The sequence below is a fragment of the Anas platyrhynchos genome, chromosome 5 (assembly GCF_047663525.1).
Source record: "Anas platyrhynchos isolate ZD024472 breed Pekin duck chromosome 5, IASCAAS_PekinDuck_T2T, whole genome shotgun sequence".
Classification (NCBI taxonomy): Eukaryota; Metazoa; Chordata; class Aves; order Anseriformes; family Anatidae; genus Anas; species Anas platyrhynchos.
Window position 1 is genome coordinate 57,344,433 of NC_092591.1, and position 22,759 is coordinate 57,367,191.

General features: G+C 34.1%; 1 long non-coding RNA gene across 1 annotated transcript in view; it reads right to left on the minus strand.

The window, feature by feature from the left end:
- The window catches only part of LOC110353153 (uncharacterized), a 253,251-nt gene that overhangs the window by 29,408 nt on the left and 201,084 nt on the right, over positions 1-22,759 (minus strand). Inside the window, exons 7-14 of the long non-coding RNA XR_005266210.2 lie at positions 19,467-19,571; positions 15,458-15,519; positions 13,393-13,458; positions 9,196-11,826; positions 8,215-8,355; positions 7,052-7,207; positions 5,601-5,683; positions 2,847-3,031 (exon numbers count right to left, since the gene is read on the minus strand). This is a non-coding gene — a long non-coding RNA (uncharacterized lncRNA). The remainder of the gene's footprint in view (positions 1-2,846; positions 3,032-5,600; positions 5,684-7,051; positions 7,208-8,214; positions 8,356-9,195; positions 11,827-13,392; positions 13,459-15,457; positions 15,520-19,466; positions 19,572-22,759) is intronic.

Consider the following 22,759-nt stretch of genomic DNA (forward strand, 5'->3'; position numbering starts at 1 on the left):
ATTGTCAGGGGGAAATTGCATTGTCAAAGTAGAGGAAACAACTACTACAGCATCCGATAGCTCTTTTGTTTTACAGTGGATCCTTTAACATTGATAAAGCTTGAAAGACATAGTCCATCTATACTGTACTCTCAAAGTTACAGTAATAATTTTGTGAAACCCCAAAAGTAGCAACTGGTTATTTCATTTTCCTTTTTAAGGTCTTCTGCTCAGATGTTTGACATTAAGACTTTAAATTTAGGGATATAAGAGTCTCTTTTAACATAAGGAGTCTCTTTATAACATAAAACTAAAGGAAAACAGATTAGAAAACATTTAAAAGTATAAGTTTAGGAAATACTGTGGGTTCTTTTTATACAATGATGTAAATCATAAGGAAAGAAGAATTAGTCATAGCTCTCTCTGATCTCATGGAAATCAGAATCAAGTAATTTGTTGAGAATCCTGAACTCTTAAAGCTGCTTTATTTTGCAACAAAAATGTTACAGATGTATTGCATGGAAGCTGCATTTAATGGAGAGGAGATTGATTCCTAATTGCACTTGTTGCAAGTGAACAGCATCTATTAAAAGATTTTTTTTTTTGCATACTGTAAGCTAAATATTATACTTCTATTCTACATTACATTAGTTGCCATTTATAAAACAAACAGAACAAGACTATATTTACTTAATAAATTATATTTATTTATATTTACATATCATGCTAATTATAAATAGCATTATAATATTAATAAAAGTAAGATATCTGATATATTTACAAGAGTATTACAAAAAAGTTTGAAGAAATGCTGAAAAAGTAAAAATGTATTACTGAAAAGCTCTTAGCTCCATTAATCTATATTTGAAAACATATTATTTTCTTGTTTATTTATGAATGGTTTGGACTGCTCAGGAAATTTCTAGTGAAACAAAGTTTACATACAATATGTTTGAAATTTTATACTGTTGGTAGCCATTTTTAGTAACCAAGGGAAAACTTTGGGTTTTATTAGGCAAATTGAAGAGACAAAAAATATGTTTTGCCTCAGAAGTTTTCTAATTTTTTTAAAAAACTATTTCTAGAAGAAATTTAGAATCATCAAATTTCCTTGCAGCACATTGTCAGAATGTTTAATTTTGGAAGGAACCATTTTTTTTCTTAAACTTAAAAATCTCTTTTTTTTATGTCAGTTTCTTATTAGACTTCAGTTTTTCACATGGTCTACAACTTACATGTTTAGGTGTAGTTAAATTTGAAGGTAAGTGTGTACAAGTTTCATATGTCAGAGACTGGGAGTGGAGTCTACCCGTTTGTTTAACAATTTTATACTAGCTAGTGATCAGGACATTCTCCTGACTATGGGAATCTTCGGTTTTTATCCTTGATTTCATATTTCCTCCAGTGAGTCTGTAATGGAAAACACCTTTACAAAGTTAGGAACAAACAGCAGTGTATGTTTATTTCCTTTCAGATTTGCTGTGAACCACACTTCCAGGAGCTGATGTCAGCAAATAAAGAAACGGTGGTTTTAGACTTGAGCATCTAAATTCTCATTATTCCACAGACTGGTAAGTGTTTTACTTAATTTTGCTCTAAGTGCAAAGCTACTATATTCAAGCCAAAACATAAGGTGGGCAGAAGAGCAGGAGCTGCTCGCTAAGCCAATTACAAAGAGGCACAGCTCCTGAATTTAAGAAGCAGCAGTAGAGGGGAGAAGAGCTAAAATGAGTTTTCTCTGATGATTGATGCGTCATTCTTGTAGAGAAGAGGATTATTGGAATATCACAGTACTACTTGGTGTTTCTTGAGAATAATTACTTTTTACCTATTCAGCCCACGTTTGATACTATGTCAGCATAACTCACGTTTCAAGTAAGTTATTCTTTATTAATAGTCATCTTACATCAAGCAGCAGAGGTCTTCAAGCTGCCAAAAACAGAGTTTCTAACTCTCTATTATTTAAGATTCTTAATTATTTACATTGGACTTGGAAAACAATACAATAACATACAACTGAATTTCAAGATCATAGCTCATAGCCTTTATTTGTAGGAATTTGGCCATACAACAGCCTATACGCAGTACAACCTACTATACTCTGAAATCTGTTTCCTATTACGTTTTATTGTGCTTAGCCTTTTAGCATATGGATTTTGGCGATCTTAAGGAATGCATAATTATGTTATTTTTAGACATATAGTGAGGTAGCTTAGTTAATAATTAGATATTCTGAAATTAAATTGGTCTAAAAGATTTTCATAAATCTAATATATGGTAATTTTAAAGAAAGTATAAAAATAGAACATCCTTTACCTCAATCACCTTAATTATCCCCACATTGTGTTAAAAATGTCCTCCTTGTGAATGAAAATTTAACAGTAGGTTTACATTTTCAGCATGTCTAAATTAGTTATCTGGAAAAAGATCACCTGTAGGAAATTGAGTGGTTTTAACTCTTTTGAAATATCACTCTCTGTTGTGATACGAAGTGTGAAAGAATGTCAGTGTTTGAGAAGACATCTGTCTGCAAACCATGACCTGGTGCTGCAGCATCATGAAACAGTAATACATGTACATCATGAAAATCATGTCCCTCTATTAAAGAATCAAATAGAATTTTAAGTCATTGTGGGGAACGTTGCAATGCAGTCAACTACCATTCATTGTCTGAACAAATTAATTAACAATTTTTTTGTTATACTTTAGCACTAACTTTAAGCATAAAATTCACTACCTCTCTCCTATGCTCTATTATTCTATATTAGTCTTTTCTTTCACAAGAACTTTGGCAACAAATGAATGTTTTCAGCACCTGAAAAATAATGCAATTACAGGAATTTCCTGAGTGGAGCCTGTTTCATTACCTCTGGGAAAAAGCTGCCAGTCAGGGTTGTGACAGGAGTCAGCAGAGTTTGCCATGAGCAACAAGGGAGCAGAAAGTTCAGCTCTTTGGGAAGACTGTTTCCTGCAGCATCACTTCAATATCCACCTTCTTTTAATTTCCGTTAATGAATGCAGCCGTGATGGAAATGTACAGAAAGAGATGGCCCTGCAGTGATGCAGACAGAATATGGTAAGGGCAAATAGCTCTAAGGCAGCAAGAGAGGAAGTCTATTGGGCAAAGTTGCTGTGCTAATTCACCATGGAGCCTAAGATAAAGGGAGGTGGTGGTGGGGAAAGGGTAAAACTGGAAAATTCAAATGAGTTTATAAATATTAAGGAATGCCCAACTTACAAGGTCAAAACACACAACAAGGAATACAAGCTACAGGATAGTGAATTTTAAAGCTTAATTTTTAATATATTATGTGGGTTTGGGATTCAATTGGACAAGCCTTTTGTGCTAGATTTACTGCATTGAACATATGACTGAAATACATGTGTACTATCTAATATGCTGCTTCTCTCAAAACAGTAATTCAAGATGAATCTCATTAAAAACCCTCTTTCTGAACAGACAAACAAAGTGGTAATGTATTTTTAATGAGGCGAGGTGATTTCTTGCTGTGCGAATGTGCAGAGACCTATAAAACTGAAGTTTTTTTTCCACCATGTGAGGATAATCATGAGTGTTTTTCAATGCATCATTGTCCTATTTACTGGTGAGACTGACCTAGTGAGCTACATATAAGAACTAGGACTCCTCTTCCAATAAAAAGGTCAGTATTGCCATTTTGAAAAATTGCATTATTTCATTGTTTAAATTGTTATAACGTCATTGTCATAAACTTATATGATCTTATTTGAATTACAGTTTTTGGTTGAATTTGCTTTTGGTTGAATGACTTTTTTTTTTCTTTCTTTTTATTTTTTACTCTGGCTATCCCGATAATGCTGACAATCACATTGAAGATGGCAGCCATCAGAATTGGGGAGGATTTCCTGAGGTTTCACCATGCTCTGAATAGTTTGTCATGGTAGGAAAGAAATCCACAAAACCTTTCCTCTTATGTCGAAGAAGCTTAGAAAATACAGAATTGTTCGCCTAGCAGTTATTATTTTGTTGTATTTTTTATCTTTGTTTTGGAGGGAGATATGGAAAGGATTAAAAAGGAGCAAGAACGGTGTTCTCACAGCACATGGCTATTTTTAGAAAAACAAACCCAGAAAAAAAAGCTGAAAATGTAATATCTGAAATGCAGCTTCTGACATACAGAAATATCCCCCACCGATTGACAAAAATAAAAAAAAAAAAAAAAAAAAAAAAAAAAGAAAAAAGAGAGGAAACAAATTCCCCCAAATCAAAGAATCAAAGTAAATTATGATCTTTAGCCAAACCCATCTGAACCTTTTTGGTTCCATTTAAAAAAGCATTTTGGATACCCTGGGAAATTTCAGTTCTTGACAATGTAATTCAGTATAAACATATTATTATATATATTATTATACTATATATATTATATATATATTAGATTATTCAGATCATAGTAGAATAAGATGATGCCCAAAAATAGATTATACTGTGTATTTGTACATCTTGCTAAGGTATGTGATTTTTTTCCTTACTATTACCTAAATTGATTTCTGACTTTTATGTATTATTACTGTGATTATTACTGTTTGGGGTTTGGCATTTGTTTTCCTTTTAATCTTGATCACAGACCTATTGCAAATTTATTTTCCACTAAATAAATTATATTTATTTCTTATTGTTCTCAATTTTTAATTTATGTTATTCATGGGATTATTACTCGTTATCTAATTTTAGCAAAGCCCTATAATATAAAGCTAATTAATTTTGTTACAAGACAATAGAAAAAGTTCAGATGTATGTAAAATCTCTGCTTTTGGGTACAGCTATATTATAGGTAGAAAATTTCAAGGAAAAGGCATAGCTTGATCAACAGGCATTTGAATTAATATTTAAATGGCTAATATATATTGCATACAAAAAGACTGGTCTGAGAGAATCTTGGAAACTATTTTCCTTTCGTTTCCCATTTGTTGCAAAACTGCTTCCATAAAATAATGATTAAGTCTAAATTGGACTCCAAGAGGTTGTTAATACCATTTAAATTGCAAGAGTATTTTGTGAATTATTGGCACTTAGTTATTTCCAGTTGGGACTTGTGGAAACATACTCATATTTTTAAAGATCTAAGGCCAACTTGTTAGCTTATCAGTAATAACAAATACTGATCTCAATGTGCACATTCTTGACAAAGACAAGAGAACTGTTTTAAAAGTATTTAATTTCAATGAATGGACGTTACAGTTTTGAAGAAAACTGAGCAGTGCCATCTTTTGTTGGCAGAGACTAACTGCAACTTTAAAATGTCAATATTTATATCGGTTCCGATTTGTACGTCACTTCTTTATATCAGAAGATTATTTACTACTAATAAGATGTTTTTCTTATTAAACACAAGAAAGAATGTTCACTGTACCTACCGAATATTTGCTGAGGAAGAAAACACTTCAGGCATGGAGAGTTACCAACAAGAGTCAGGACTAGCACTTCCATTCTATTTGACTGTTTGACTACTATACTTTTATAAATGAAAACACCTCAGGCAAAATCCATAACCTTCTTTTGTTATAATAAAGACAATTTATTCAAATTTGATTTGATAACTGTAGCTGATGCATTTATTTTATTTTATTTTTTAAGTGCCTACCTGTAACTTATACTGCTGCTGAATCACAGTTTATTTTCCAAGAAGAAAGATCTTGGTCAGAAGGTCTTCATGTTCATTCTGTTCTGTAGCTCAAGAAAGAAAAGGGAAAATAAAAATTGGCAGGGAATGTACATGAAAATGCAGGAACTTTTAGTCTCAAATCTTACTTGCTGCGTATTATGTCAGCTTAGCAAGGAATGGTGCTTCATGATCACAGAATTTCTAGGTTGGAAGAGACCTCAAGATCATCGAGTCCAACCTCTGACCTAACACTAACAGTCCCCACTAAACCATATCCCTAAGCTCTACATCTAAACGTCTTTTAAAGACTTCCAGGGATGGTGACTCCACCACTTCTCTGGGCAGCCTGATCAAACCAGTTTGTAAGAAGTAGTGAGCTTTCATGGTGTCTTTCAAAACCAGGTGTATTTAAAATTGTTATCAATTCTTCATTTTCCCAAATAGAGACATGTCAGATCCATATCTATGTTTTTGTATGCATAATTTGCTTATACTTATTACTTCATGTTTTAGTTGTTTCTTCACTTATTACTTCATATTTTAGTTGCTTCTGTCTTTTTTTTTTTTTTTTTTAATAACTGGGCAAATTAGAACTTTTAAACCTGCTTATGTCTGTCAGTCTCTTGCTGAAGATGTACAATAGACCACCTATGGGCAACTGTGGTTTGATGACTGTACCTCAATAGGAGTTAAAATATATATATGTTTACAGCATGTAATAAACAGGCTTATAATATTCACTGCATTACTTCTGTTTTTCCTTCTCACTATACAGTAGATTCCCATCTGGAAATTCAAGATGGTGGAAGATGCTTATGGCACAAGGAAAAAAGTAAAGATGCCAGATGATACGAACCCTCAGCAATGTGAGTACTGTTCTTGAGTCATCCTTTCACCTGACTATCCCTCCTTACATAACAAAAGATGACTTGAAAGATAACTCAGGCATGTAGAACTGCCACTAGCCATCTTAAACTACAGCAGGGAGTGTGAAACCTGAATTTTTCTCTACAGTTGTAGCAGTACAGACTTCTTCATATTCCCCATACAGATGGACCTCACTTTGAACACTGGGTGTGTCTGGAAGGGCAACCACTATAATCTTACTCTGTCCAACCCCCAACATGATATAAGCTCAAGAGACAGTGCTTAACCCCCCCCCCCACACCCACACACATACATGCACACACACCACCACCCTGGGAATACCTGTACTATAAATATGTCACTTTGCTTTATAACTAAAATTGTTTTCTAAACCACTCTCAATACTACAAGATGTCTTTTCCTTTGGCTTCTCTAAATTTAGTTTTCGGCTTACAGTACTTGACCAGACCTTGAGGAATCTGATTTGTTTAGTTCTTAAGTTTTCAAATGGTCCATTTCCTTTAAAAAAGGATTGAGATAAAACATTATTTTGCTTTACTTACATTTTTCATGTTCAGGAAATAAACTGGCTTGTATAAGACAAATAACAAACATTGTCAGATCTCAGTCTATCTGTCAAGATCCCAAAGTTAGTAATATTCCATTAGCTGGTATGAAGAGGCTTTGGAAAATGTGTTGAAAGTACCAAACAGCTCATCCTGTAAAAAAATAAATAGGGAAAGAAGTCAGGATTAAGAAAAGACGCAACCCTCTCCTTCCAGTTACAGGGAATTGTGTGTTTCAGTGGCATCTCTGGTAGTCATGCCTTCCACAAGTCTAAAACTAAGCAGATCAATTTAGAGATTTGTGTATAGTCTAGCTGTGCTAACCCCTGCTTCCTCTACCATATTATCAGCAGCACTGATGGCTTTGGCAAGTCTCTGAATAAGAATTAGACTTATTATATTAGACTTATGTATATATTCAGTGAGGAATGACTCATGTGGTCCTGAACTTAGAAAAGAAGAGAGCATGGCTAAAGACAAACAAACTTCTGTTATTCATCTATGGAATAGCTTACAACTTTATAAAATAAAATCCAAAGTCTAACTTGTGCAATAATAAGCTCTCTCTATATGTTTTGATAAAAATAATTAGAATCTAAATATAATATACATACATTTAATGCATTAATATCTACAATCAATCGGCTTATCATGCAATTTCTTTTCTCAGTTTTACCAACAGGCATGACAATGCCTATATCACAGTTCCAAAAAAAAAGAACTTCAAAAATCTCATTTGGGTTTACAAATAAATCTATTTGCTCAAAGAGCAAACTCTTAATGAGCATATCCCTATTAATCTGTGTATTTTGTTGACATAAATTTGTTAACAAAGTTTCACATGAAAATTATTGAGCAATTATTTCATTCTATTTCCTTAGCTTTCTTAGATACGTAAGCCCTCAATTTTAAAAGACATATTTTGAAATTCTTCTTTATCAACAATCAATATATTTCCTTCAATGATCGGGATTTTCAAACTATTCCCCTATATACTGCAGAATGGCAGAGAGCTATCTGCTGCTGGAAGTGACATTGCTAGATTTGAGAATCCTGGCATATCCTAGAGTGTTATAGTTAACTCATGATCTTGCACTTCCCTTACTAAGTCCTGCTTCCCAAGTAATTAGGTGGTATCTACTTAGATGCAGCAGACTAACCTCTGTTTCACGCATTCGTGCCTCATTTCCTCATTTAATGCTCTTTTCAGTCTTGTTATTTATTTTCTTTAATATTACATTTCCAGCTCTACAGCCAGATGAGTCACACTCGTTGCCATCCACAACAGCACTCTCCAAGGCCTGTGAAACAATAAGGTAATTTATAAAAGCTTTTCCACTGAAGAATACAGTCAGAGAAGCTAACCTTTATTTTAGTGGCACTTGAATTAGGACAAAGTTCCATTCAGAAAAGATGGTTCATAATAAAATATAGAGGAACATAACGTATTTTATATTATTTTCAGAAAAAAAAAAAAAAAAGTCCTAATACCACAACCACAACATACCAGGACAGTGGTGTGAGAGACAGTGGTTTATGTTCACATTTTTCTCATTCAGAAACATTAAAAAATAAAAATAGAATGAAATTTCAGAGCCCTTTTCTTCTTTGCCATAGAAAAACAAAGATCAAATTCTCAGAAATTCCTATATTAAATATAGAATAACTGATTTATTTCTTCACAGCAGGAGAGTAATTTCTCATTTCAAAACATTGTTTCCTCTGAATTGTATATTGTTCCCTGTTCGGGCATCATTATATGCCTACAGTCATTACATATTACAATTAGAATTCGGGATAAGAAAGTAATTGTTACTTTCCTGAAGGTGACATTATAATGCCTATGGGATAAAAAGAGGTAATCGCTGCTAACATAGCAGAAATCACTCTAGGCGTGAGTAAAGATACCCAGAACCAAAACAAAGAAGGATCTATTTACTGACAAAATATGGGAGAAATCCTATAGTCTTCCAGTGAATGAAACTCTAATTGTTCTGGTTACATCAACAGATACTTGACCCTTGAAAGTACAGTACGTATTTTTTTCTGTCATTTCTGTCAAACAAGTCTCTGTTTAGTGATGATGATAGAAATATACACAATGAGGAGATGGAAAAACAGTTACATGTATTATTACTTACTCTCTTTTCTAAGGTAGGTAACTCTATTGACTTCAGTGGAATTACATCAATAAATGATATGGTTTAGTGCAGGACTTGTTAGTGTTAGGTCAGAAGTTGGACTTGAGTTGGAATTGGAAGTGATCTTGGAGGTCTCTTCCAACCTAGATGATTCTGTGATACAATAGTTGATAATGTTTATCTGTACTTACATTACCGAAGCTGTTCCGTAAGACTTAAGCTAACTTCACGATGCTGACCTCCTTTAGTAGTTCATAAAAATTACCTGCTGAGGACATTCAGTCAAATATTCACCAAAGCACAAGTCAGAATACAGCACTGCCAACTTCAATGGGACAGTGCTATTTCTACAGGCAGAGCATTATGGTCTGTCATATTTATTTCTTCAGGTCCCTAAAGCATGAGTAGTGCTATCTACAGTTGTTGATACAAATACTTAAGTATTAAGGTAAGTATTTTCACCTTAAGATATCTCTTAGTTTACCAGGAAGAGAGAAAATATTTAATAACATATCCATACAAAATACAAAATCTAATTTTCTGTACCTCATGAATACACTTACTTGACTTGGGTTCAGGATGAAAAATGCAGATAAATTTTGCTGAAATGAAGAATACGTTTATGTGTTTGTTTGTTTGTTCGTTTTATTTTTTTTAATTATTTTATTTTTTTTTAAGCCAAAATAAGACACCTTTACATGATAGGGGAGCTGGAAATGCCATTAAGGAATCAGACTCCCACACCTCATCTGAAGCTCACAACATACATAAAATGAGAGTACTTAGACAACAAAAAGTAAACTTACAAAAAATAACCAACAGAATTACATTCTGGAGTTTATGTCACTGTAAAGAATATGGCATTCCCACTTTAAGAATATTTACTTCAAAATTAAACAAGTGTTATTTTGGTATGTTTAATTATTCTATTTGAATATATGCTAGTTAAAACAAAAAAAAAAAATCACAAGTATAATTTCAATACCAATTAGATATATTAAAAAAAAAAATCATAGCATAAAATTTCATGCACGCAGAAGATGATGAAGGGAGCATGCATTTTAGACCACCTTAAAAATCTGCTATTCTTTTCTTATAAAATGTACCATGAAGTTTATATAAAGGAGTTTAATTAAAAGAGTTTATCATAACTGAATATTTCTTAAGACTTAGTGGCTTGTTGCAGGTCTCCATAAAATCTCACATACAATTTTTAATCTTCCTGTATAGAAAATGTTATATTTCTGTAATGTTCTATAAAAAACACAAATGTCTTTGTATATTGGCATTGTTAGGAGAGTCCTAGACAGCAATACATTTTGTAATTTTCCCTAGAGCTGAAACCTCTTTCAAGTGAACATGAGTCAGGCATACTTTTGAGACTAATGTTACAAAGTTGTAAATGCTGCTTACCATTCCCATGAATATTGCCTTTTGGAGTCAGTATATCAAGTGTCAGAAATGATGTGAAATCTCGTTTGTAAGCACAGTGGTATTTTCAAAGACATTGCTATGTGTTGTCTTGCTAACTTTGAAAAGAAATGAATACTTAGGCTAACAAGTGAAACAAAGGTTGCACAAAACAAATACACAAAATTGATTATGTCTTTCAGAAAGATTTAACTATGGGCCTGGAGTCAAAGCTCATTGGCACGTTTTGATCTAGAATAATTTTATGTTAATATTTAAGTACTTAAATTCAATCGCAAGCCTGTTTATTGAAGTGCTAACACTAGAGGGTTTGATTTTGAGCAGCTCTGATGATAGTTGAGACCTCTTTTCAACTTGAACAGTCTGTCCTATTATAATAGAGTCTATTAAAAAAATAATTGTGTGCTTAGGAATTAAGATTTATTTATTTTTATGTGACTTGGATTAGCACCTACTGGGCTGTTGTGTAGGGGAAAATAATATTTGATAAAACAACAAATTCAAACAAAAAAATTCAGCTCTTCTGGAGTCATTAAAAATATCAGTAGGTTGGGATATTTATTCTTCCTTTTTTTTTTTTTTTTAAGTTATTATATGATTAAAACTAACAATTATCTGAAATAAAGTAGAATACATCTGAAATAAAAAAGATTATTTCAAAGTAGTTTATTAATTAGAATAGGGAAATTTTGAAGCACTGAAAAATGGAAGGCCATTCTATTTCATTATAATAATGTTAACTTATTATTGCTGATGGGGTGGAATAACTCATCAGTTACTAAATAAACTCAGTTTGTTTCTGTTCTGAGCACCATGCTTGAGTGCCATTGTGAAAATAAAGGTTGTACCTGACATTTGGAATAAATATCTACCACATGTTGCTCTCAATAGAGAAGTAAGCCCTCTGTGTAAAACTGTATCCATGTGCTAGGAGTCAATATGATTGTTTTAGTAATTAAACACTTAATCAGAAGCAGGAGAGAGTATAAGGTGGCACAAAAAGAATAAATCTGAATTGAACACAAATCCTTTACCTCTTTCTGCATATACAATTACCCTTCCTGGAGAAGCTTTCTTCTTATTGATGATATCATTATTAACATTCATGTCAGGTCAGGATTCATAAATGTACGTCTTCTTGGGGCAGATGCTGCCTCAGATTTGTGATAGTTTTGCTCATTTTGTCAATGCTGAATATACCTAAAATCACAACAACAAAAAAGTTGTATGATAATCTTTCCAAATTGTTCATGTTTCAAAACAGTGTGATCAAATGTGATAGGATTACTGTTTCGTAGAAATCCCTATAATATTCTTGAAAATATTAGCAACCTTCATTGAATGGGTGAATATACAGAGCTGATTTATGTTCTAAGCAACTTTTTTTTTTTTTTTTTTTTTGTAAGGTTTTGATATATAAGCCTGGGATTTCCAAAGTTGTCTATGTTTAGAGTTTTTTAAATCACTTGTCCTGTATGCCCTTATGCCTTATATACTATTACTAGTTTGTGCTTAATGAATGTTACATGAAGGGCTGTTAGGAAGTTGTGCTGTAGGGAAAGACTATTTTGAGTCATGAACAGTGCTGAACTGTACACTCATTAATCTGATTAAAAGCACAGCTCGTTATAGCACAGCTGGTTACACAATTTTTAAATAATACAGGTTGTATGAGATCTAATTAATTGTAGTTATTGTGACTTGTATTTATTTTTATAATATTTTTCTCCTAAACTGCTGTTATTTTCATATCATTTCCATCATAAAATTTGCCACTGGCCATGCATGTGCAACTGCTGCACGTTTGCAAAACTATCCTTCTAATACACTGTAGGTATTTTATTTGAGTTTTTAGCTTTTCGGCATGGCTTGGAATTATATAAGTCCCTCTAAAGACGAATATATTGCACAGCTTCAGTGCTTGGCAATTCTTTGCATCTGTTTTTAAAAAGAGTTGCTCAAAAGTACTGCTAATATAGAAGTTTATAAGAATTTAAATAATGCTTTGAAAGAAACTTCCTCTTATTGTTAAAGTTCAAACAGTATACAGTTAACAGCAACTATCTACTGAAAAACTGCTTTCATGCAACTTCTCATCCTAGTGGACAGAGCCATTGAGGTCACAGTGACAAGATTATTCTTTCCATGTAGGTATGTTCAGTATTACATACCAAGGGGCAACTACTAATAAATAAAATATTACTCTGAATCACCTCAATAAATACCAAGTCTGTACATAGCAAATGAACAGTAATAAATAAAATATGACAAGGAAACTACAATGTTGATAGAAAAAAATGTACAGCAAAAGGAAAAACATTAACACAGCAAAGCCAACTCAGTTAAAAGCTTTTGTTCATATCATCCTTAGATGAACTGTCAAACGCCATTTTTAGTAAGAACATATGATGATTCAAGTCATATCCAATCTACTGTCTCTAGTGAATGCAGAAAGTTGATCTGTGTCATAAAAGATGCAGGAAACATCCTGGAATGTGACTCTATGTGGAGAGAACACTAAAGAATTTTCCTTCAAGACCTAAGATTTCATATTTGCAGAGCCCTTGCTGACAGGCTGTATTTGATTTGACTTGTCTAGAAAGCTTATAATTGTCTGAATCTCACATACTGTACTCTGATTGTGCAAAGAACTGCTTCATAACTCAATTATAGTTCACTAGGAACTAGCATTTACTAATAAGGCACTGTGAATGACAGACAAATTCTTAGAATTCGGTTGGACTTTTCTCTCATAGAGAAACATACCTTTTTAGAGAAGACAAACGTTGTTTCAAAGCTTTCTACATTTTCCAGGCACTGCAGTAATGTACCCTGAAGGTCAAATATGAAAGAATAATTTAGTGAGATTTTTACTGTCTGTGTTTTTACTTTCAATCAAATTCTGAAGATTTACACAGACAAACTTCTGCTAGGGTTGAATAAGAACCTATCAAGCAAAACCAAAAACAAACAAACAATAAAACCACAAATCATACTAAGTCTGGAGGAGCTTAAATAGAGAGTAAAAATCAATGATTAGTTTTTCTTTTTCAGAACATGAAATTTACTTCAATGGATTCATCTCAAACATGCCAGACAGGAATTAGTTAACCAAAGGAAACTTAGTTCTCTGGAAAGTGACTATTAGACTATTATGCCAGCTAAGAAGCTATCAGGACTGTTCACCCAGGACTTTCTTGTGAAACGTGATAAACTCTTTTTTCAAAAAAACATGAGCCATACTTTCCTTCTCTAGGTACTCAGGTCCCAAGAAAAACACATGCAAGAGAGAGTTAATGCATCATTCTGGGATTGTTCTATTTCAGGATATCTCAGCAAACAGACATGCTTTTATCTGAGCAGTACACAATTTACACACACACAAAAAAAGAGAAAATCTTACCAAATAATGTATGAGAAATGTGTCATATGGCATAGTAAGGCAAAAAAATACTCAAAAATATCTAAACAAGGAAGTACATTCACATAGAAACAGATCCATCCAAATTATGTGGCTGAAAATCATTTTGAATCTAAGGTGGTACACTAATTAACCATTATAATTCAACACAGGGTTACATATTCCTCTATCCTGTCTCACAACATGCTGTTGAACCTTAACCCAAATTGACTTGCACCTTGCTTTGACATTGTCATGGTCCTTTCATCTACTAAATTTCTCTGTATTTTATGATGACAAAATTTGGTCTTCAAATGAGGATGAGCTAAACAGGCAAGGTTTGAAAGATTTGTACTTACATGAATCTTTGAGCTGAGAAGCATTCAAAGGCATGCACAAGACTGACCAAGTAATTAGTATTTGAAAATGTTTGTATTTCTGAAGTTTTTTATTAGCTGTTTCAATACACAGCTATAAAAAAAATTAACTCCCACAATTTTTCTAAAACAACAAAAACATCGAAAATCAAAAAACCAATCATGAAAGAAAAAAAAAGCTTTTTTGTTTTGTTTTTTAATCTTATTAAACATGATAATCTCTAATAGACATGGTAATCTCTCAATTATTTAGTGCCTTTATTGTAAACAGATCTAGTCTATGAAAAAATAAATTACAATACCATGGAATGGTTTCAGTAGTAGGCCCTTTAATTGTATGGTCCATGAGATTTACAAATCTGTAAAGCATCATGAGGTCTGTAATTATACTTAAAATTAACTGGACAGATTTTACAAGTAGTTTTATATTTGCTCCTGTGTGCTCAGCTGGCAAACATACCAAGCTGCTCAACAGTTGCTTTTCCTTAAGCAGATTTTAATGATTTTTTCCCTGCTTTTAGTATACTCAGTAGGAATCACAGTCAAGTTCTTCATGTAACTAACATAAGATTTGGCTGTTCACTACTGCGTATAGATTTGTAAGTAATAACTTATGAACTTGATTAGCAACATGGCAGTTTTGGCCAATTTTACTGACAAATGTTGAAAAAGAATTTTTCCTTCATCAATCTTACCTTGTACTAGTATGATATGGTTCCCAGCTCCAAGAACATCACTCTCTAAAGAACAAAAGCCAACTAAATGAGGATTGTAGGCCTAATTTAGAGGACACCTAATAGCATAATACTCCTTTAACATCCCTGACCAGTAAACAAAACAGTGTTTTTCACCCATCACTCAAACAGACACAGGATTTACCCCAGGAAAACAAACAAACAAATGTAATTTCACTGTACTGTAGCAAGTAACAGGAAAATAAACAGTTTATTGACTGCTAAATAACTTCTAAAAAAGTTCTAGAAGACAGCAATTTTGTAGCTAAAACCTACTACAAGTTAGCTATTGAATTACAGAAGATCACTTTTAACTATACCTGTTGTGGTCCTGACTGTTTCTCAGTAGAAGCTTGGACTTCTTTTTCATTCTTTTCTTCTCCTGAAAAATGTAAAGTAGCAATCAGAACATAAAAGATTTCATTTAAGTGAAACTTCAAAGTGTCAGTGTGGAAAAAAAAAAAACAAAACAATAAAAAAAATGCTTCAATTAGATTATTGGTTTTTTTAGCAAAGTTAGCATATCAAGAGAAAAAAAAAAAAAAAAGGCTGTTGAGAAATGCACCATTGAGGCAAAAACATTCCAAGAGGAAATCTCACAAATGGAAGGAATTTTGAAAGACGATTAACTGTTTTTGAGCTAAAATATTTAGTTGAGCTGGAGTTGGCTGTGCTTACTTGGGACTTACAAAGAGAAAACTGTCTGGGATCAAAGAAACTTGGCTCCATATTTTTTATAAACTGAGCTTGTTTGGGGTGGGGCGGGGTTGTTTGTGCAGTATAGCTTAGCCCAGCTACTTCCTTCTGACCAAGCTACAGAGTACATCTTAGAACAGATGCAGAATTGTTTTGGAAAGCGATAGATGGCATATAGCAGCCACAAGTATCTGCCTTCACTGCAGTTTTACCTTCCCAGGTAATGGCAGAATTTGCTTCATGATCTCTGATTATAATTCTACCAATAATCATGATTTTTTATAGAAAATGTTTACACATGAAAATTCAGAACTACAAGAAATACATTTTTTCTTCCTAAGGAAATGACAAAGTAGCTAATGTTAATAGAAGCAGCATACAAACTTTTGGGAGCAGTGTTTTCTTTGGACAGCTTATTTACATAGAGCTTAAGATAAATTGTAAAGTGAAAGAAAGATATAAATAACATATATTTGTTTTCCATATAGTATTTCCATATGTTTTCCATATAGCATTTTTCCTTCCAGAGTTATCTCTGGCCTTTTCTGTGTTATCAGACTTTACTTTGTGGCAAAAGAAGAACCTTGTAACCAAAGACACCAGAGAATTCTACTTTCTGGGTACATGCAGAGCCTCTATTTAAAGTCTCATACAAAAGGTTTCTATAGAAACATGAAGGGCTTAGCCAACCAATGCTACAAAGCTGAACCCTGAGCCACCGCCCACTCCCCCCCCCTCCCCCCCCCCCCCCCCCAAAAAAAAAATCTGTCCTGAAGTCTTTGATGAGGATCTCTGTCATGCTTCAGCTTACCATCTTAATATATGAAGTTATACCTTACATTAGTGTATTTAATTTTGAAAATAACACATTCTGGTAACTATTAAAAACATGGGTTTAAACTCAGGTCCTTAACTGATCCCAAAGCTAGTGAATTGAAAATTAACTCTGATATCCTTCTTGGCATATTCTATCTCCTAAGGGACGTATATGAGATTTTTTTTTAAAGCTGTTTGTCCTATATATAGTTATGTTCCAAATTGTTACTCACTAAAAGAGCAAGTATTTTTGGTTCCTTCTGAAAGTCATATTTCCATAGTGATGCCAAGCTGACAGAAATATGCAATACATCATGATAACTGAAAATTAACTCACTATCACAGATATTGCTCCCAGATACCATTTAAAACCTGGCCTAGAAAATATTGTATTGCTGCAAAACTCATTTTTTTCTGAACCTTATTTGAATATACATTCTACATAACTTCAGTGTTCAGAATTTTAACTGCGAGACTCTTCAGATTATTTTAGGACCAAAAAAAAAAAAAAAAAGTAGTCTGTCTTGCCAATACCTCACAGTCTCAATAGCTTGTTTCCAAGGGAAGTCAGCTGAAATAAATGTGAATGCATATTAGTGGGGAAAAAAACACTCCCCAAAGTATCTGTTTTTCTATAGGATGCACCTATCCTGCTATACAAAATAGGGACAGGGAGTAAATGCAAGCATTTGTTCTTCTTAATTTTCAGCTTGTTCCCTGATATTTTTTTTCTGGCTTGTCTGAACTAGCTGAACTAATCTAATTCTAATCTTAGATTCTGAACTAATTCTAAGTTCAGAATCTAAGGCTAAACTAGGAGGAACAGCTCATCTCATGGTCAGCTCCTGAAGAGCAGCTTGGATGAGGCTGTGCTAGGTTTGGCTTTCTCTTTGCTTTATAGAGACATGTTTCCTAACACTTTGGCAGCACTGCACAGTCCTCCAGGAGTCCTCCTAGAAGCCTCCCATCCCTCATCTCTGCAGCACGTCTCTCCGTCATGCTCGTTTTCATGCTACAAGCCCGACAATTGGTGGACTGCAACACAGCTTTCTTACTGCTTCAGAGGCTTTGAGCTGACAAAATACGCAGAGGCATCACATGGACCAGTCACCAAATAACAGGGATATAGCTTGTCAAATTTTGACAGGGATACTCCCAAGCAATGCAGATAACAAGGCAGTCTGCTTGACAGCAATATAGGTGTACTCTTAAATGAGATAATTCTATCCTCATCCAACACCTGGCTAGATCAAGTAATCCCTGAATTTTCAAGGCTTTAGAGATATTCTACTATACCCAGAAATTATCAGAGGTGTCTGAATTCACATCCCACATTAATCATAGGGGCTATCCCACTATGAAATTTAAAATCCTGTTTTTTACTCAAATGTAGCTCCTAATGAACCTATGTAGTCTAGACAACTGTACTCTAGGGCTTGTTGTTTTGTCAGCCTAGCAGTAACCGAGGAATAGGAGATCGTTGTACTTTTGAAAACAAGCAGCTGCCCTATCCTACCCAGTCATAGACAATGAACAGCCACTAAAAGGTCATCATTTCAGAGGCAAAATTTCTCTGTATTCATCTCCCAGAATGTTAATAAATATCCATAGTATGTTTGCTGTTAGGGCTATGCAGAAACTCTCAGAGATGCATACACTGATTAGAGGGTGTGTACCACAAGGAAGGTAACTCACCTCTACCACTTACTCTGGGCAGCACCTTCAATGTTTTAGGAAGGACAGACCACGTACTTGTCACACTTATTTAATGTGAAGTTTTTTCCTTGTACATGATCTTTTGTTTTCTTATATAGTCTTAGAAATACAGATTCCTTCATTTTACTACTTGTGATATTGCATTATGTCTCAATTTATGTTGAAACCACCTTTGAATTTGAATTTCAGTTTGTAATTTCAGTAATTGCAATTTCAGCAAGTCTTACGAGGAGCAGCTGAGGGAGCTGGGGTTCTTCAGCCTGAAGAGGATTCTCAGGAGTGACCTTATCGCACTCTACAGGTACCTTAAAGGAGGCTGTAGCGAGGTGGGGGTTGGTCTATTCTCCCATGTGCCTGGTGACAGGACAAGGGGGAATGGGCTAAAGTTACACCAGGGGAGGTTTAGGTTGGATATTAGGAAGAACTTCTTTACTGAGAGGGTTGTTGGGCATTGGAATGGGCTGCCCAGGGAAGCGGTTGAGTCACCATCCCTGGAGGTCTTTTAAAGATGTTTAGATGTAGGGCTTAGTGATATGGTTTAGTGGAGGACTTGTTAGTGTTAGGTCAGAGGCTGGACTAGGTGATCTTGGAGGTCTCTTCCAACCTAGATGATTCTGTGATTCCGTGATAATATTTCCTTTTAGGTACACCCAGACATAACTCTGAAGCTCAGCAGCATGCCAATACTTAGGGAAGAAAAGGCTTTCAAGGAGAAAAGGAGCACTGATTTCTCTCTGAGTTTGCAGAGCTACAATAATAGGACATATCACAGATACTAATTCCAAAGATAGTTATTCATACCATCTATGAACAACTCTCACAAATGTTACAGAGTTTGGGGCAAGTTTATCTTTATAAAGAATTCATGACATACCTCCTTTCAATCATCTCACATCCACCCACACTGACATTTCACAAACCAAACTTATCCATAGTACCTCTCAGCACAAGGCTTTTTCTACACATTTGTTCAGGTCAGCACGCAAATGTTCTCACTTTCCAGTCTTAAAAATAAAACAAAACAAAAACAACAACAGAACCCCACAAACTCCCACATCCTTATACAGAAGACTATTCAAGGTCAAGATCAAGCAAACAGACCTTTATCCTCTTTTGTCCTCCTCTTAGTTTCTGTGATACCTTCTTTGACATAGTGTGTTTTGTATTTGCCATCAGAATGTTGCAATTATTGCAGCTTCTTTCTCCCTGAAATAACAAGATCAAACAGAAACTAAATGGCAAATTTTGAACGGTTTTGTCTATTTCCATTACAAAAATAAGCAGATACTGTCATAAAAATGAACGTTGAAAAATTAAGTTATAGAAAACCAAATGGAGTCCTCTATTCCTGAGGAAAAACCTCATTGTACCTAATTTATATCAAGAACTATATCATGATTTATTCGTTCATGGTTATTCAAAATTTATATATATATATATATTTCTACAGCCAATTTACTTCCTGTATCTTAATCACCTACTAAGTTGCCTACACCAGATTATCTTGTGGGTTTTTTTTTGTTTGTTTGTTTGTTTTTTGTAGTTGTCTTTTTTTTTTTTTCAAGGTATAAAAACAGCTAAACAGTGCTTCCTGTAATTATGAGGCAACAGTTTTATTTCTCTTTGGTGGACCTCAATGTTATACTTCACTTACAAGAAAAAAAAACGAAAAAGGAAAAAAAAAAAACTATAAAAAAATAAAGCAACTAAACTCTTCCTATGTCAAAGAAATATATGTCTCAGCTGAAGACAAACTTTTATGTATGATAATTATATTTCATGAATAGCATTAAAAATATGAAAAGTACTCATAGAAAGTAAGCAGAGGAAGAGAACTTTTATGGAAAAGAACAGTGCTAAATCATTAAGCACACAAAAACACATTTTCTATATAGCTTAATATGACACAAAGGCAGAAAACGCTAATTCATATTTACTGCCTCACCAAGACAATTCTTCCATGAAATTCCACAAGTAATGCACATTATTCTCTGATTTACAGATCTTTGTTGCAGAAGTAAAGTCACTTGCTCATAGCTAGCTAGCATGTCATGGCACCAGCTGTATGAAAAAAATGAATTTCTTTCTAACCTCAAATAGCATAAATGAACTATTACTAACCACAATGAAGTAAGGATCCGTGACTGCAGTTGCAGATGAAATTCCCCATCGGCTTCTGAATTTTACTCATTTACCACTTTAGTGCAGTGCAGACTCATTCATGAAAACAGTTCTCAAAAAAATGTGTAAGGACACTAAATGGGTTTCAGGGGCTTTTCATTTATTTTTAATCTTTGTTCTGAAGTATGGAGCCGATGCCAATAAAACGGCCAGCACAGCTTTATTTTATTTTAAGAAAAGATAGTCACTTGTATGCCATTGTTGCTCTCAGGTATAGCTGAAATGTTTCATCTTAGACTTCCCAAAAATGTCAGCTTCAGGCAATTCATCTCAAGTTAAAAATATCAGCTTTAGGACCAAACTAAAATAAAGCAAACAAAAAGGGCCTGGCAACTGGAAGTGTCAGTAAAACTTAACTACAGACGACATTGTTAGTTCCCCATATAGTACAGGATATTAAAATGTATGCATAGTAAATGGAGGGTTTTGTGATCTTGATGTACTTCTTAATGATATCCACCACTTCGCAAATGTCAGGCATGATGTGGATGTCTATTCACATTACCACTTTAGTGTATAATCCTGAATAATCACTATAATCTGTTTTTAGCAACTGTGGTCATGATAAAGGATGTACATCTACTTCCGTAACTATCTCATCAGAAATTGTTGCCTGATCCCGCATTAACTTAGGAGAGAAGAAAACAAGACTGAAACAAAAGAGAACCAAACAAAAGAGAACATTCAAAAAGATTCTACAATTCCGTTATGATTCATGATCTATTCTACCAAAGTGCTTAAACACATATAAATGTTTAAAAACTTGAATAATTCCACTAGAAGAAGTAAAGCTGTTTATATGCATAAATGTTTTGAAGGCATGCAGTATTGTTCTCACAGTGTGATTTCATGAAATACAGTTGAAAATTATTATAATTTTTGAATTACATAGAATGAGACCCCCGCCCCCCCCCCAAAAAAAAAAATAGCCAGACATGAATAAAGTGACTACTTTACAACTAAAATTTATTTAAGATGTAAATAAATTGACCCCATTTAGATCTCAAAGAAACTAGTTAGATTCAGTTAGAGAACCTAGTTAGATTTTTTTTTTATCAGTATGTACTTTGGAGGAAGGTGCTTTGATGCATTCAGAGGAGATATTGCTCACATTTCTTTGCTAAATATCAGCACAAGTACTACAGACTGCAGAATGACTTGTTGCTGAAAAAAGATCTCAAAAAGGGGTCATACAGGGAACAGGCAGCAGATTTGATTTAAGGACAAAACGTCCCCAAAATAACATGCCTGCATACAATGTATCTGCAACAGAGGCTGACTACTATAATGAATGCAAATTGAAGTACCCAAAAATAGAGTACTAGTAAGCTTGAAATTGACAAAGGGAAAAAAAAAAAATGTTACAAGTGACACATATCACCAATATTTTAGACTTTTGAGTATTTTACTAATGATAGTAATATTTACTACTTTGCCTTATAAATGAATGAATGAATTAATGGACTAATATATTTTACTTAATAGAACAAAATGTATTAATTTTAGGATTTAGTTTCTGAGCACCGGTTAGAATGAAGTTAAAACCCTCTTAATTGTTCAGAACGATCAAAATCATTTAATTAAGCTGAAATAGTCTTTATGGAATCAATTTAATTAATACAAATCTAGATTTTTTTGGGGAAAAAGTAGCCTATCATAAATACTCACACACTTAAAATTCCATAAAATGGCAATACTTTGTTCCTTTTCATATGCAAGAGATTTCTAGCGAAGCTTGAAGTAGACTAGAACCAGTATCTTCCTCTTGACTATCACGGTAAAGGAGTTTAGCCGAACAGACTGCCCAGGAAGAGATAAAGTAGGATTTATATGGATACTTTTCCCAGAATAAAGTTATTCTTCCTGACAGAGAGGACCAAACAAAGAGAAGGCTGTGACTAAGGCAGGGGCACCGAGCAGTGGAGCGGGGATGGAGGCAGGCAGGGCCTTGCTGCGGAGCCGGCAGCAGCTCAGGCCACTCAAATCCGGTGTCGCTGCCATGTTGCAGCCAGTTCTACAGACAGCTGGCAGAAGTGGTGAAATCGCCAGTGCTTGTGCTTGTGGAGGACTTCAACTTCCCAGGTGTATCCTGGAAATACAGTACAGCTTAGAGGAAGCAGGCTAGGAGGTTTCTGGAGAGTGTGGAAGACAGCTTCCTGACACAGCTGGTAAGTGAACTTGCCGGGGGGTGCCCCGTTAGACCTTCTGTTCAC